Source organism: Chrysochloris asiatica, unplaced genomic scaffold, assembly GCF_000296735.1.
Source record: "Chrysochloris asiatica unplaced genomic scaffold, ChrAsi1.0 scaffold00042, whole genome shotgun sequence".
Classification (NCBI taxonomy): Eukaryota; Metazoa; Chordata; class Mammalia; order Afrosoricida; family Chrysochloridae; genus Chrysochloris; species Chrysochloris asiatica.
Genome location: NW_006408560.1, coordinates 11991689 through 12006296, shown reverse-complemented (window position 1 = coordinate 12006296; position 14608 = coordinate 11991689). Strand labels below are relative to the sequence as shown.

At 39.9% G+C, this 14608-nt stretch overlaps 1 protein-coding gene and 1 pseudogene across 1 annotated transcript in view; both read left to right on the top strand.

Moving 5' to 3' along the window:
- Nucleotides 1-4080, top strand: part of LOC102842720 — an 18719-nt pseudogene extending 14639 nt beyond the window's left edge.
- Nucleotides 1-14608, top strand: part of GATAD2B (GATA zinc finger domain containing 2B) — a 147222-nt gene that overhangs the window by 79918 nt on the left and 52696 nt on the right. The gene's annotated exons all lie outside the window — the stretch shown is intronic.

Here is a 14608-nt window from a genome sequence, read left to right as displayed (position 1 = left end):
AAAGCCTCATCTTTCTCCCGCGGAGCAGCTGGTAGTTTCGAACCGCTGACCTTAAGGTTCGCAGCCCGATTCGTAACCACTACACTACCAGAGCTCCTTGCTGTTCAAGGTGAGGCTCTCTTAAAGATTTACAGTTGGAACCAACTTCACGGCACACCACCACCACCACCAGTGGTTTTCAAAGTGTGGTCTGGGAATCCCTGAGACTTAGGGAGTTTATGAGATCAAAACTGCTTTCATAATTGTTGTTAGATACCATCGAGTCAGTACCAACGCATAGAGACCCTGTGTACAACAGAACAAACACTGCCTCATCTTGGGCCAACCTCAAAGTCATTGCTATACCTGAGCCCATTGCTTATGCCACTGTGCCAAGCCATCTTGTTGGGGATCTTCCTTTTTCTCTGACCGTCAACTTTACCAAACATGGTATAATTCTCAGTGACTCGTCCCTCCTGACTACATATCTGAAGCATGAGAAACGAAGTCTGGCTATCCTGGCTTCCAGAGAGCACTCTGGCTGTACTTCTTCCAACACAGATCTGTTTGTTCTTTTGGCAGTCCATGGTACTTTTCAATACTCTACTCCAATACCATAACTCAAATGCATCAGTTCTTCTATGGTCTTCCTTATGTCTTGTCCAAGTTTCACAGGTGTATGAGGTTATTGAAAATACCATGGCCTTGGATCAGGTGCACCTTAATCCTCAAACTGACATCTTTGCTCATCAACGCTTTAAAGAGGTCTCGTGCAGCACATTTGCCTAATAAAATACGTGAATTTGTTGTCTGTCTTTACTGTTGTTCCTTGAATGTTCATGGTTGATCCCAGCAAAATGAAGTCATTGACAACTTCAGTCTTTTCTCCATTTATATGGATGTTGTTTATTGGTACAGTTGTGAGGTTATTGCTTTCTTTACATTGAGATGCAGCCTATACTGAAGGCTGTGGTCTTTGACTTGCGTCAGCAAGTATTTTTAGTCCTTTTCTGCTTTCAGCAGCAAGGTTGTATCGCAGGTTATTAATGAGTCTTCCTCCAATCCTGATGCCACATTTTCTTCATCTAATCCAGCTTCTCGGATTATTTACTCAGCATACAGATTGAATAAGTATGATGAAAGAATACCACCCTGGTGCACACCTTTCCTAGTTTTAAACCATTTGGTGTTCCCTTGTTCTGTTCGAACTCTTGGTCTACGTATGGGTTCCTCATGAGCACAATTAAGTGTTCCAGAATACGCATACTTCACAAAGTTGTCCATAGCTTATGATCCACATAATCGAAAACCTTTGCGTAGTTAATAAAAGCACAGGTAAGTAAACATCTTTCTGGTATTCTCTGCTTTCAGCCATCTAAGATCCATCTGATGTCAGCAACAATATCCCTTAATAATACTAACATAATAATAATACTAACAATTATTGGTTATTTTCACTGTGTTGGCAATTGTACTGATGGTTCACAAGCAGTGGTGAGTAAAACTGCTGATGTGCCTTAGAACAAATCTTAATTGTACTAATAGTCATTGTATTCATCCCTGACATGCAGTTTAAAACTTGGCAGTTAAAAGGGGGGGAAAAATTCTATTTAAGAATTTTCTTGATGAAGCTGTAAATGTTATCTTTGAGTACATGGTTTTTAAATAAATTTTTTAATGAATTTATTTCTAGTATCTCATTTCTCTTCCATTGCATTGTATGTCTGTCATTGTACCAGTAAAAGTCTGCTTTGACTATTGTGGCTATGTAGAAGGTTTTGAGATTGGGAAGTGTGAGACCTCCTACTTAGTTTTGTTTTTTTTTAAATAGTTAATTTGCTTACCTGGGGCCGCAGTTTTTAAATAATGAAATGGGAAGTATACATCAAGCTACTTATCAAAGTGAAAGGGGGCTTCAAAAAGTTCTTAGAAAAATGGAATTTAAAAATACTGGAATCTCGCCACAAACTTTTTGAAGTTCTTCACACATTCTCAAGGAAAAGTATTTGTGTGATATTGTATGGTTTGCAAGCTGAACAGACTTTATTTCAAAGAATATCTTTAATGAAAGAACAATTGACAAACTAATTTAGATTTGGCTATTTAGCAGCAGATACTCTCTTGAAAAATTTGAAAGGAAACAATCAAGTGATTTTGTTTGTTGTCAGTGATAAAACTTGAACAAAAATAGAATTTCGGAATATTGTATGAACCGTAATTTCCCAAATGACCAACGCAAGATGTAGTAACAAAATCGTGTTTGAGTAAAAGTTTCAGAGTGGAAGGTGGTCCAGTGCACTTTAGTAGTGGTGGCTGTGTGCCGTGGAGTCGGTTCTGAGTCATAGTGACCCTGTACAGGGTTTCTGAAGATGTAAACCTTTACAGGAGCAGAAAGCCTCATTTGTCTCTCGTGTAACACCTGGTAGTTTCGAACTGCTGACTTTGCAGTTCACAGCCCGAATTGTAACCACTACACTACCAGAGCTCCTTAGCGCACTTTAGTGTAACAGTGTAAAAAGTTCACTTTAATAAGGTTTCTAGATTTCATGTTGCAGCTAACTTTTCTAAACTGTTTTGTGTTGAGGAGTTTGCCCACAAAAAGTTCTCAGCCAGGAAGTGACCACATCATTTTTTTTGTCCTATTGGCAAGAAGGTGGAGGGTCAGAGAAAAAGAGGAAGACCCCCAGCGAGATGAATTGGCAAAATGGCAGCATGAATGGGCTCAAGTGTGGCAACAGTTGTGTGGTTGGCCCAGGACTGGGCAGTGTTTCATTCTGTTGTGCATAGAGTCGCTATGAGTTGGAACCGACTCGATGGCACCCAACAACAACAACAACCAGCAAGGGAGGAGTCCTGGTATGGTGCTGTGGGTTAATGCACTGGACTGCAAAATCATTTTGAACCACAAGGTTGGTGGATCAAGCTCACTAGCTGCTCCTTGGGAACCGTGTACAGGGTCGCTATGGGTCAGAATCATCTCCATGGCACTTATCAACAATCAGCAAGAGAAAGACGCACTATGTTGATAATTGCAAGATCTTTGGTTCAGTCTACAAGCCACTGAATGGGAAAAAGAAAGGGTGTCTGGTGCAGTAAAGATTTACAGGAGTAGGTCTACTCTGTCCTGTAGGGTTTCTGTGAGTCTGAATCCACTCAATGGCAGTGGGTTTAATCTTTTTTTTTTTTTTTATCAACAAGGTAAGGAGCCCTGGTGACACAGTGGTTAAGAGCTCAAATACCAACCCTATAGGGTGGTTCTGCTGTGTCCCTATAGTATCACTATGAGTCAGAATTGACTTGGCAGCACTGGGTTTATGAGAAATAGGTAATTGGGGAGGCTGGGAAATAGGCCAGTCATGAGGTCAGTGATTATTACAGAAAAAAAGAATAATTTTGATGGGCAGTTAGTAGTTTTTAGAGCACAGAGCAACAGTTACCTTCAAGAAATTGCAAGAGTACAGTTCCATCCCTCGAGGCAGGAAGTGCCAGGCTCCCGCTGTCATGCCACTGCCCAACTCGTCTTGTCACTCATTGCCTCACACAGGGCAGCCTGGTTCTGGCATCTGGCGGCGAATTAAACAGTCACCATATCAAGCAGAAAGGCAAAGACCAAGATTACCAAGAAGTGCCCTCAGCACGCAACATCCAGTGTGCTTGCCATGTTTGACCACTCACAGGTTCAGGAGTTCAAAGAGATCTTCAACATGATGATCAAAATACAGATGGCTTCATCAACAAGGAAGATCTGAATGATATGCTTGCTTCTCTTGGGAAGAATCCTACTGATTCATACCTTGATGCCATGATGAATGACGCTTCAAGTCCCATCAATTTTACCATGTTCCTTATAATGTTCAGAGAGAAGCTAAATGGGACAGATCTGGAAGATGTCATCAGAAATGCTTTTGCTTGCTTTGATGAAGCAGCAACAGGCACCATTTAGGAAGATTACCTGCAGGAGCTGCTGACTACCATCAGAGATTTACAAAGGAGGAAGTGGATGAGTTGTGCAGAGAAGGCCCTATTGACAAAAAGGGGAATTTCAGTTACAGTGCGTTTGCTCGCATCCTTAAACATGGAGCAAAAGACAAGGGTGACTGAGCAAATTTAAGCTAAAACCTTCTAGTTAACTTGTCGTACCCTATTGTATTTCCAAGACACTTCACCCTCGCCCTCATAGGATTCATCGCATGCACTTAGCGTCACAGCTTTGCCCTTTTTTGGATGTATTTATTCCAGATCTTTCTACCACTTAGCACCTTGTGTAGTCAGGTTGGGAATGGAAATAAGGTTGTAAATTGTATTGAAAAAGAGATTATGAGTAAACATCAACAAATGTGAAATTCCAGGAAAACATATCCGTATTTCTGGTTTTGCTGGATTTTTACATTTTTGTATAATAAAAATGCTATTTTGAAATTTTAAAAAAAATTGCAAGAGTAAATGATTGGGTAGGACTAATTAACTAGGGACTTGTGTTCGTTTAAAATGCTTTTTGGTGAAAATGTGTACACCAAAACATACACACCAATTCAACGATTTCTCCATATACAAAGTAGTTATATTTACCTCATTCTTCAAGCTATAGAACCTTTCTTGCTCTCTTTTTCCAAATTACACCCAAAATATATTTACTGCCCCATTGTGGTGCTCTAGGATGAGCGTTGGATTGTGAACCAAAAGGTGCGTGGTTCAAACCCACCAGCTGCTCAGAAATCATCCTGTACATGTCCCTGCGTCGGAATTGACTTGATGGCACTTAACAACAACAAACTTTTAATCTGAGTACCCCTGATAGTGTAATGGATTATGAGCTAGGCTGTTAACCAAACAGCAGTTCAATCTACCAGTTGCTCTGTGGGAGAGTGATGAGGCTTTCTGCTCCCATAGAGAAGCCTTGGAAACCCTATATAGGGAGGGTCTTTGTGGGTTAGAACCGACTTGGTGGCACACAACCACCACCACCACCACCACCAAACTTCTCATCTAACCTTTCAAGTTGCTGTTATTAATTTGATGCCATATAGATAATTCTTTAAAAGAGCACAGTGATTTAGGTGGATACTCTTTACTAATTAAGCTATTGTTTGGTTTGAAGATGACTTCAGGGTATAGTTTCAGCATAAGTTTTTTTTTGTGTGTGTGTCGAGAATATACACAGCAAAATATACACCAAATCAACTATTTCTATGTGTACAATCTAGTGATTTGATTATATTGTTTAAATTGTGCAACCATTCTCATCCTCCTTTTCTGAGTTGTTCTTCCCTTATTACATAAACTCCTATGCCCTAAGGTTTCTAGTTAGTCTTTTAAAGTTACCTCTTTTCAACTTGATCCCATATTGATAGTTCTTAAAAGGGCATAATTGTCAACACATTCGACTAGTTAAGCTTGTTTGATTTTAAGAAGACTTCAGGGGATGTTTTTGGTGTAAGGTTTAAAGATTATCTTGGGGAAATAGTTTCAGCTATCTTCCATGGCTCCCAAAAATTTATATGATCCTTATGAATTTTAAATTTTTTTCTCTGCATTTCCTTTCTTTTGATCAGGATTTTTCTATGGAATCACTCATTAAAAGGTTCAGTTATGGTAATCTGGCACTGTCTACTGTCTTAGGCTGGGTTTTATAGAGAGCAAAATCAGTGTATATATAAAAAGAAGTTTATATCGAGGAAATGACTCAACAGTTGTAGAGGTGGGCAACTCCCAAGATCAGCAGGTCAGATGGCAGACAGGTTGGTAGGTAAGATGACTGGCTGCTGATGATTCCCAGGATCAGCAGGCAATAGAGTACTCCATGGAGGTCAGATGATGACCCATCAAAAAACAAACCAGTTTTACCTGAGTGTCCAGTATATTGGAAGCCGGTCACTCACCCACCACTGCCCATCAGCCATCACAAAACTTCCTTTCACTTGATTGTCTGCTCATAGCAAATCACATCATGGAATGGGGGTAGATCTCACCATGGGGGGTTACTATATCTTAACTGCCAAACTACTGAGAACTCTATACAGGGTCACTATGAGTCAGAACCAAGTCAACAGCACCTAACAACAGCAACATAGAGACCTAAGTTTATTAGTGGTTACTAGTGTGATGCTATAGGATAAGTGATTCAAACCCACCAGGCACTCCTCAGAAATCCTATACAAGGTCACTATGAATCGGCACAATAGGAGTAGAAGGAAGAGAGAAAAGGGTTTAGAAAAATCGCGTTGATTAAGGGTAGTGTTGCATAACTAATTACTGTAATTACTGTCCTAAGTTGCATATCTGTATAAAGTTGAATTGGCAAGAACTATGTGATATATTGATATAAAGCAATTTTTTAAAAAGTAACTGGTAAATCTGTTTATGTACAACTAAACACCCCATGGATTTAGTTCCTTGGTTTGGAAGTTTAGGCTCACTCACGATTTCATAGAACATCCCAGTTAATTGGCCTAACAAGGACCTCTGATGGCTTAGTGGATAATGAGTTGAGCTTCTAATCACAAGGTCAGCATTTTGAAACTACTTTCCACTCTGTTGGAGAAAGATGAGGCTTTCTGTTCCCATGAAGATTTACAACCTCAGAAACCCTATACAGCTTCACTGTATAGTTGGAACTGACTAAACAGTATGCAACCACCACCACCACCACCATACCTTTAACTATTCTTGTTATTTCATATGGGTCATTTCATACAGTATTTGCCCTTTGTAAATGGTTTATTTCACTCAGCATAATTCCCTAGTGGCTCTGTTGGTTAGGCACTGAATTGCTAACAATAAGGTGTTGGCAATTCAAACATACCAGCTGCTCTCTGGGAAAGGAAGATGAAGCTGTTTGCTCCCATAAAGATTTGTAGTCATGGAAACCCTACATAGGGTTGCTGTGAGCTGGAATCATCAGTTTACTGGCAATGGATTTGATTTTTTTTATTTTAATGTTGTCAAGTTTCATCCATATTGTAGCATGTATGTGTGACACTGTGGGTTAATATGCTGGACTGCAAAGTCGCTTGAATTGCAGGGTTGGCGGTTCAAGCTCATCAGTCACTCCTTGGAAACCCTATACTGGGTTGCTGAATCGGAACCAACTCGACAGCACTTAACAACATGGCTGAGCAGTATTCCATTGTATGTACCACGTTTTATTTACCCATTTGTGGACATTTCGTTTGTTTCCATGTTTTGACTATTCTGAATAGTGCTGTAGTGAATATTGGTATACATGTCTATTCATGTTGTTACTTTTTTTCTTCCCTTTAACTTTATTATGTCAGACAATCATAGAAGCTAGGCCCAACAGCCACACCATGTTTTCTCGGAACTTTAAGGTTTTTGTTTTCACATTTAAGACCTTAATTCATTTCAAATTTTTTTTTTTGGTAAAGTTAAGGTATCAATCCTGATTCATTCTTCTTCTGCATGTAGAAATCCAATTTCCTAGTACCATTTATTGAAGGGAGTCTTCTTCACTGAATGGATAAGCATCCTTGTCAAAAATCAGTTGATCATAAATATGTGGGTTTATTTCTGGGCTCTCAATTCTATTTGGTCTCTGTGTTCCTAATTAGACTAGAACCAGACTGTTTTGAGTACTGTAGCTTTATAGTATGTTTTGAAATTAGAGAGTGTGAGTGCCCCTTTTCTGCTAAATTGTGTTAGTAACTGAATGTCTCTTGCCATTCAATATAAAATTGAGGATTCATTTTTCCATTTCTGTAAAGAAGGCTGTTGGAGTTTTGATCAGGATTGCTGACATTGACATCATAATAATATTCTAGGGAATATATATTTTATCAGCTAAAGAATAGAAATTGATGTAGAAATGTTACCGGGGGAAGGTATTAGAGGGTTGTTGTTGTGTTAAGTGCCGTTGAGTTGGTTCCAACCCATAGTGACCCTGTATAGGGTTTTCAAGGAGCAGCTGGTGAGCTTGAACCACCAACCTTGCAGTTCAAATGGCTTTGCAGTCTGGTGCATTAACCCACAGTAGGATATTCAAATACAGAATATAGAGACTGTTTTATGCAAGATTGGGACAGACTAGCTTGATTAGGAGGGCAGAACAGAGGTCAGGCAATAAGTTACAGTGGAAACTATTACAAGTAACACCTTGAAAGAATCGGTTTATCAGTTTGGTGTGATAAATTGAAGCAACAGAGAGAAGCCAACTAAGAAGCTGTTCTCTCTTGCTCTGAGAACTCTATTCTTTAGCTGTATTTTTAGAGTCCATTGAGGTTTTCTGAGTCTTGAAGTTCTTCTTGGTGTAATGTTCTTGTTTTTTCTCCACTCTGAATCATATTAGGAGTCCTGGTGTGGTGCTGTAGGTTAATGCACTGGACTGCAAAGTTGGTTTGAATAACAAACTTGGCAGTTCAAACTTATCAGCTGCTCTTGGAAACCGTATACAGGATCACTATGAGGTGAACTGACTCAACACTTAACAACAATAAATCATAGTCACTCTTGGTGGCCTGGTATTAATTATCTGAGTAATTGTGTCTGACCTTGACTACCTAATGTGACCCCAGGGAGGCTAGTGTCAAATGAAAATTGAAAGCCAAAATTTAGCTGACCACTGGAATAGAGCATAGGGGTTGAGGCATCTTGCTTTAGAAATATAAAAGAGTGTATACGCAGGGTTATTGTTGGTATGTGCTGTCTGTTGAGTTGATTGTAACTCATAGCGACTCTATAGGGTTTCCAAGATGTGGCTATTGAGTTTGAACCACTGACCTTGCAGTTAGCAGTCCAGTGCTTACCCTACAATGTTGCACTAGGACAAATTTCTGTTCAGTAAGAAAAAGTAGTCCTGAAACAGCAGGATGTATAGTTCTGTTCTGGAAAGTAGAATTCAGTAGCATTTACTCAATCTATGCCCTTTGCAACCCCCAACCACTCCTCTACCCCAAAACAGAATGAAGATAAAAGGCCTAGTCCTCCTGATGTGGCGCTGCCGGGTGATGTGCTGGACCACAAGGTCAGTTTGAGTCACAATGTCAGAGGTTCAAACCTACCAGTCGCTCCTCGGGAACCCTATACAGGGGTTGCTATGGGTTAGAACTGACTCTACAGTATTTAACCAACAACAGCATTTACTTTAATAAGTATTTACTGAGTGACTTTTGATTGGTGAGTTTGAACCACCAACCTTGTGGTTAGACTGACCTTGAGATCCATTGCTTACTGTACAACGTCACACCAGGACTTAAAATTTAGTAGGAAAAGGAGGCAGACAATAAGTAAGACTCCACAGCACATCACCACCACCACCATTGCTTGTTAGAAAAACAGTGTTTAGGGGAAAGGGCTACTATGCTTCATTGTCATTGTTGTTTGGTTGGTTATGTCCCGTGGAGTTGGTTCCAACTTATAGAGACCTTGTACAGGGTTTCCGAGGCTGTAAATCTTTACAGGAGCAGATAGCCTCATCTTTCTCTTGTGGAATAGCTGGTAGTTTCCAACTGATGACCTTAAGGTTAGCAACCCGATTCATAACCACTATGCTAGTGGAGTCCTGGTGTGGCACTGTAGGGTAAGTACTGGACTGCTAACTGAAAGGTCTTTTGTTTTAACCATACCAGCCATTCCTTGGAAACCTATTTAGGGATGCTGTAAGTTAGAGCCAACTTGATGGCGCTTAACAAACCACCACCCCCTAAAAAGGTCCTAACACAAATGTTAATTTATTGTCCTGTCTGTAATCTTGAAGCTTTATTTTTTGAGAAGTTAAGTCTTAGGGGGAAGTTTATTTAAACAAGTAAACTTGGAATTCACATTCTTTCTTTGTAGGTTTGGAGCTTGTTCTATTTATAGTTACCTTCCAGGGTCTTCCATTGTTGTGTCAGGTTTATTTTCTCTGATTTGCCAAATGCATTTCTAGCCTCTTGGTTGATAATCTTGCCAGGTGTTTGTTATTGTTAAAGTGTCATTGAGACGTTTCTGACTCACAGTGACCCTGTATAAGGTTTCTGAGGAGCAGCTGGTGGGTTTGAACTGCTGACCTAGTAGTTCGCAGTCCAGTATCACTCCCAGTGCCACAATGTCTGACATGTCCTGTGTGTTTCTGTCTAGAGATGAGGATGGTCATTTTGGTTCCATGTTATCTAAAGCTCTTCTTAATGATAGTTAATAAAGCTCATATATTCACACTGATGCATGCTCTTCTGAAGCCTTTATCCACACCCTTTTCATCCACCATTTGCTGAATTCCAGAGATTACTACTTCTAGGCCTGAATGAATGTAGAAGCAACCATCTAAAGTGATCCCATTAAAATGGATGGTATATTTGGAGATAATCTTAACTCTCCATTGCATGTAAAATAAAACCTGTTCTCTGTATTTTTTTTCCCCCTTAGAGACTTTACCCCTATTTGAGGAATTTGTTTTATGGTTTGGTTTATTCAAACTGTGTTTCAATTTTGTGGGAAAAAAACACACCATTTTTACATAAACTTTTTGAAGTCCCTTCATGTATATGTAAATTACTTTGTTGTTAAGTGTTGAGTGGTTAGCAGCCCTCCTGCATAGGGTTTCTAGGAGTGGCTGGTGTGTTTGAACTACTGACCTTGCAGTTAGCAGTCCAGTGCTTATCCTACAGCATCACACCAGGACTCCATTAGGGAAGTGAAATGGAAAGATTACATCCTTGGAAAGTGCAGAGTTAATTTCTGGGGATAACTAGTAGTAGGGAGAAGGAAGCATTAGGTAGCTTGGAAATGAGCTCAGCTCTGTTTTGCATTAGATGGTTTGGAACTGTGCAAAACAAGACCATTGTTTTGTAATCTTTGCCAGAACCTAAAAATGTGAACTGCTGGTGAGAGACAAATGTCTTTCCTTTAGATGTACACTTGCACTCAGAGGGCATTGTGTTGTTAAATGCCATTGAGATGGTTGCAACTCATAGGGTTTCAGAGGAGCTGCTGGTGAATGTGGAACCTTGCAGTCCAGTGCTTATCCTACAGCACCACACTAGGCCCACTAATCTCAAAAGCACTATTGAGATGGATTTCTTTGGAGGATTATGTTTGCCTCTCTAAAATACATGAATTGTCATTTGAGAACTATTATTAATATTCCACTATGTGGAAGGAATATCTAAATAGGATGTTAGTAGATTAGCTGTAGCATTCGCCTATCTTCATTATGACTAATTTAGTATACAGAGCTATGAATATTCTTGAGAGATACTCTGAAAGAATTTTTGCAGTACAAGGCAACTGGACTTTTCTAAGACAGGTAGGTAGATCTGATCCTGACATGACCACCTCTCCGCTCCTGTTTCTCCAAAGTACAATATGGGCTAACCTCATAGCTCTCTACATACTTGTCATGGAAAAAATGGAATTTAATTATAATGGAGCTTTTCCACAAACTTTTTAAAGACATCCCCCCTCGTGAATGTGCTGCTGTTTGCATATTTTGTACCTTTGGCAGACATTAATTATTGAAAAAAATCTTTACTGATATTAAGCATAGTGGGTTACATGTGGGACTGCTAACTAAAAGCTGAGCAGTTCAAATCTACCAGCCATCTGTGAGGAAAAGAGACTTTGCTCCTGTAAAGATTTACCTCTTCGGAATTCCTATGCTGGCCCACAATGAGTCAGAACCATCTCAGTGGCACACAGTAACAAAAACAACATGGCAGTCATTAACTATTGATTAAACAATCTTTACTGAATTAAAGTTGCCATGAGAGTGAAAACTCACTTAACTATCCTTAAAGTTGTGGAAAGGGAGGGATAGCCTGGGCTTTAGAATTATTGTTAAATGCTGTTGAGTTGATTGCTACCATAGTGACCCTGTTTAGGGTTTCTGAGGCTTTAAATCTTTGTGTGAGTGGAAAACCCCATCATGCTCCCACAGAGTGGCTGGTGGACTCAAACCATGAATAATGGAGTTTGCTGTCCAGTGTTTATCATATGGAGCCACTGGCTTTGGAATTATGCTTAGGGCTTAATCATGTTTCTTTTATTTACTTTTTGATCATGGTCAGGTTTATTGACTTTTTCTGAGTCTGAATTCTTCACTTTTAAGATAGGGAATAATAATAAGGACTACATAGGAATGTCTGAGAATTGAATATTTGCAAGTTCTTAGCTCACAGTACTAGCATTTAACATTGAAGTGTTAATCACCACTCTCCCTTGTCCCTCCCTCCCTATAGTCCCCATAGACATCTTGTACTTGTCTCATTGGAACACACTTTTCTCGAATTTGTGTGATGAATATATCATTTAAAAAATAGTTAACTGAGAAGATGGGGGCTCTCTTGAGTATGTATATGTGAAATGTATGTAGAAGTCATGTTTTTCAGAACTATGTGAAAGATCTCAATTGTTGGAAATTCTTATGTGCTGGCAAATAAGAATTTCTACCAATAGTTGTGAGGAAGAACTCTCTTATGCTCTGCAAGATTGGCGGTTCAAGCTTACCAGCTACTCCTTGGAAACCCTATACAGGGTTGCTGTGGGTTGGAACCAACTCCATGGCACTTCACAACAAAAACAGCCCTAGGAATCAAGGAGCTCTGGTAGCATAGTGGTTATGAATCAGGCTGCTAACCTCAGGCTCAGCAGTTCGAAACTACCAGCTGTTCTTCAGGATGAGGCTTTCTTCTTCCGTAAAGATTACAGCCTCGGTAACCCTGTACAGGGTTGCTACTAGTCAGAACCGACTCCATTACACAGCACATAACCACCACCCTAGGAATCACACATTGGTTTACAGTGTTCTTTGTAGGGATACTTCTCTAAGCTGTCTGTGAAGGACTTGTGTTTTGTTTCTTTCTTTTGGCCTTCTGTGAATGCATATTTTTGTAAATAAAATGAAATAAATTACTAGAAAAAGGACGGGTAGAGAGAGATGTACAAAATGCAAGCCCTATATTTTTTTTTATTGTTAATCAGCAGGTTTAAAATGATAACTGGGTCAAATTAACATGAGGGGTTTTTTGTTTGTTTTAAAATGTTTTATTGTGAATTGTGTGATAGTTTACATGGGAGAACATTAGTTTTACATTCATCCTATTGTATATCGTTTCATTGCTATGGTTACAATCCCCTCCATGCATCATCAACCAACACTACAAGCCTGCCCCCCGGTCTTCAGCACACAGCCCCTCTCCCTCTACAGTTGGTGTCTAAAGTCCCCAACTGTTCCATCTCTCCATGTCATTGTCTCTGCCTCCATCTCAGCCATCACTGCTTCTCTGGTAGGGTCCTGCTCTTCTCCCTTAATGGTCCCAGGGACGTTCGCTCCTAGGCTGAAAAGTTAATCACTCCCCTCCTTGCTACAAAATGTGAACCTTTACATTTCCAACCCTCACAAGCAGTCCTGATAACAATTATTCACTATTGTATCACAAGAGACCCATCCGCATTTCATCAGCCTCGCCTAAACAGATTGTATACTACTCAGTGGAGATTCTACCTTCCTTCATGCCCTCTGAATCTAGGTTCCCTCTTGAAAACTTGTAAGCCAGTCACTTCTTGCCTTTGTAGCCCCCCACCCCCCATTTTGGGTAGCCAATGTCCAAGTTCCCCATCCCTGTCTACTCTGTGTATGGAGGAGGTGGGAATGATCCTTGCTCTAAGGATTTGTTCCCTCATTTGAGCTACTGTATCCATAGGTGTAGGTCAAGTTCATCAAATTGTATCAGATTACTTTTTTTCACCTCTTCTTTCTTCTTCTGGTTGAGCTCTGATCATCCAGTCAACATGAAGGTTTTTTAAATACTTGGTCTCAGTTGCTGTACGTACATGGTTGGAGAGTGGTAACAAATGTTTACCAGTAGTACTGTGGACCACACATTTAGTAGCACTGCTCTTTAAAAATGATTTTGTGGTTGAGGTTGGTTGGATGGAAAACTAATCTTTTCTATAAGTCCCAGTAAACTTGAATTTTTTAATCTATAAAACATACAAAATCATTTTACTATTTCACTTATTTCCTAGGGATATTGTGAGGATCACATATAATGTAAAATATATAATTGTGTGGCACCATGGGATAAAGCACTGGACCGAAAGTTTGTTTTAAACCACAAGATCGGCTGTTCAGTCTCACCAGTGCTCCTTGAAAACCCTATTCAGGGTTGCTATGTTGTTGTTAGGTGCCATTGAGTCAGTACTGACTCATAACAACCTTAGGCACAGCAGAACAAAACACTGCCTGATCCTGGGCCATCCTCACTTTTTTTGCCACGCTTGAGTCCATCGATGCTGCCACTTGGCCAGTCCATCTTGTTGGGGCTTTTCTTCTTTTTCTCTGACCCTCCACCTTACCAAACATGATATCCTTCTCTAATGACTAGTCCCTCCTGACAATATATCTGAAGTATGAGAAACGAAGTTTAGCCATCTTGGCCTCCAAGGAGTACTCTGGATGTACTTCATTCAAAACAGATCTATTGGTTCTTTTGGCAGCCCATGGCACTTTCAATATTCTCCCAACACCATAACTCAAAAGCATCAATTCTTCTATAGACTTCCTTATTCACTGCCCAACTTTCACATGCATTTGAGATTATTGAAAACACCATGGCTTGGGTCAGGCGCACCACAGACCTCAAGCTGACATCTTTGCTCTGCAACACTTTTAAAAACGTCTTGTGCAGCAGATTTGCCT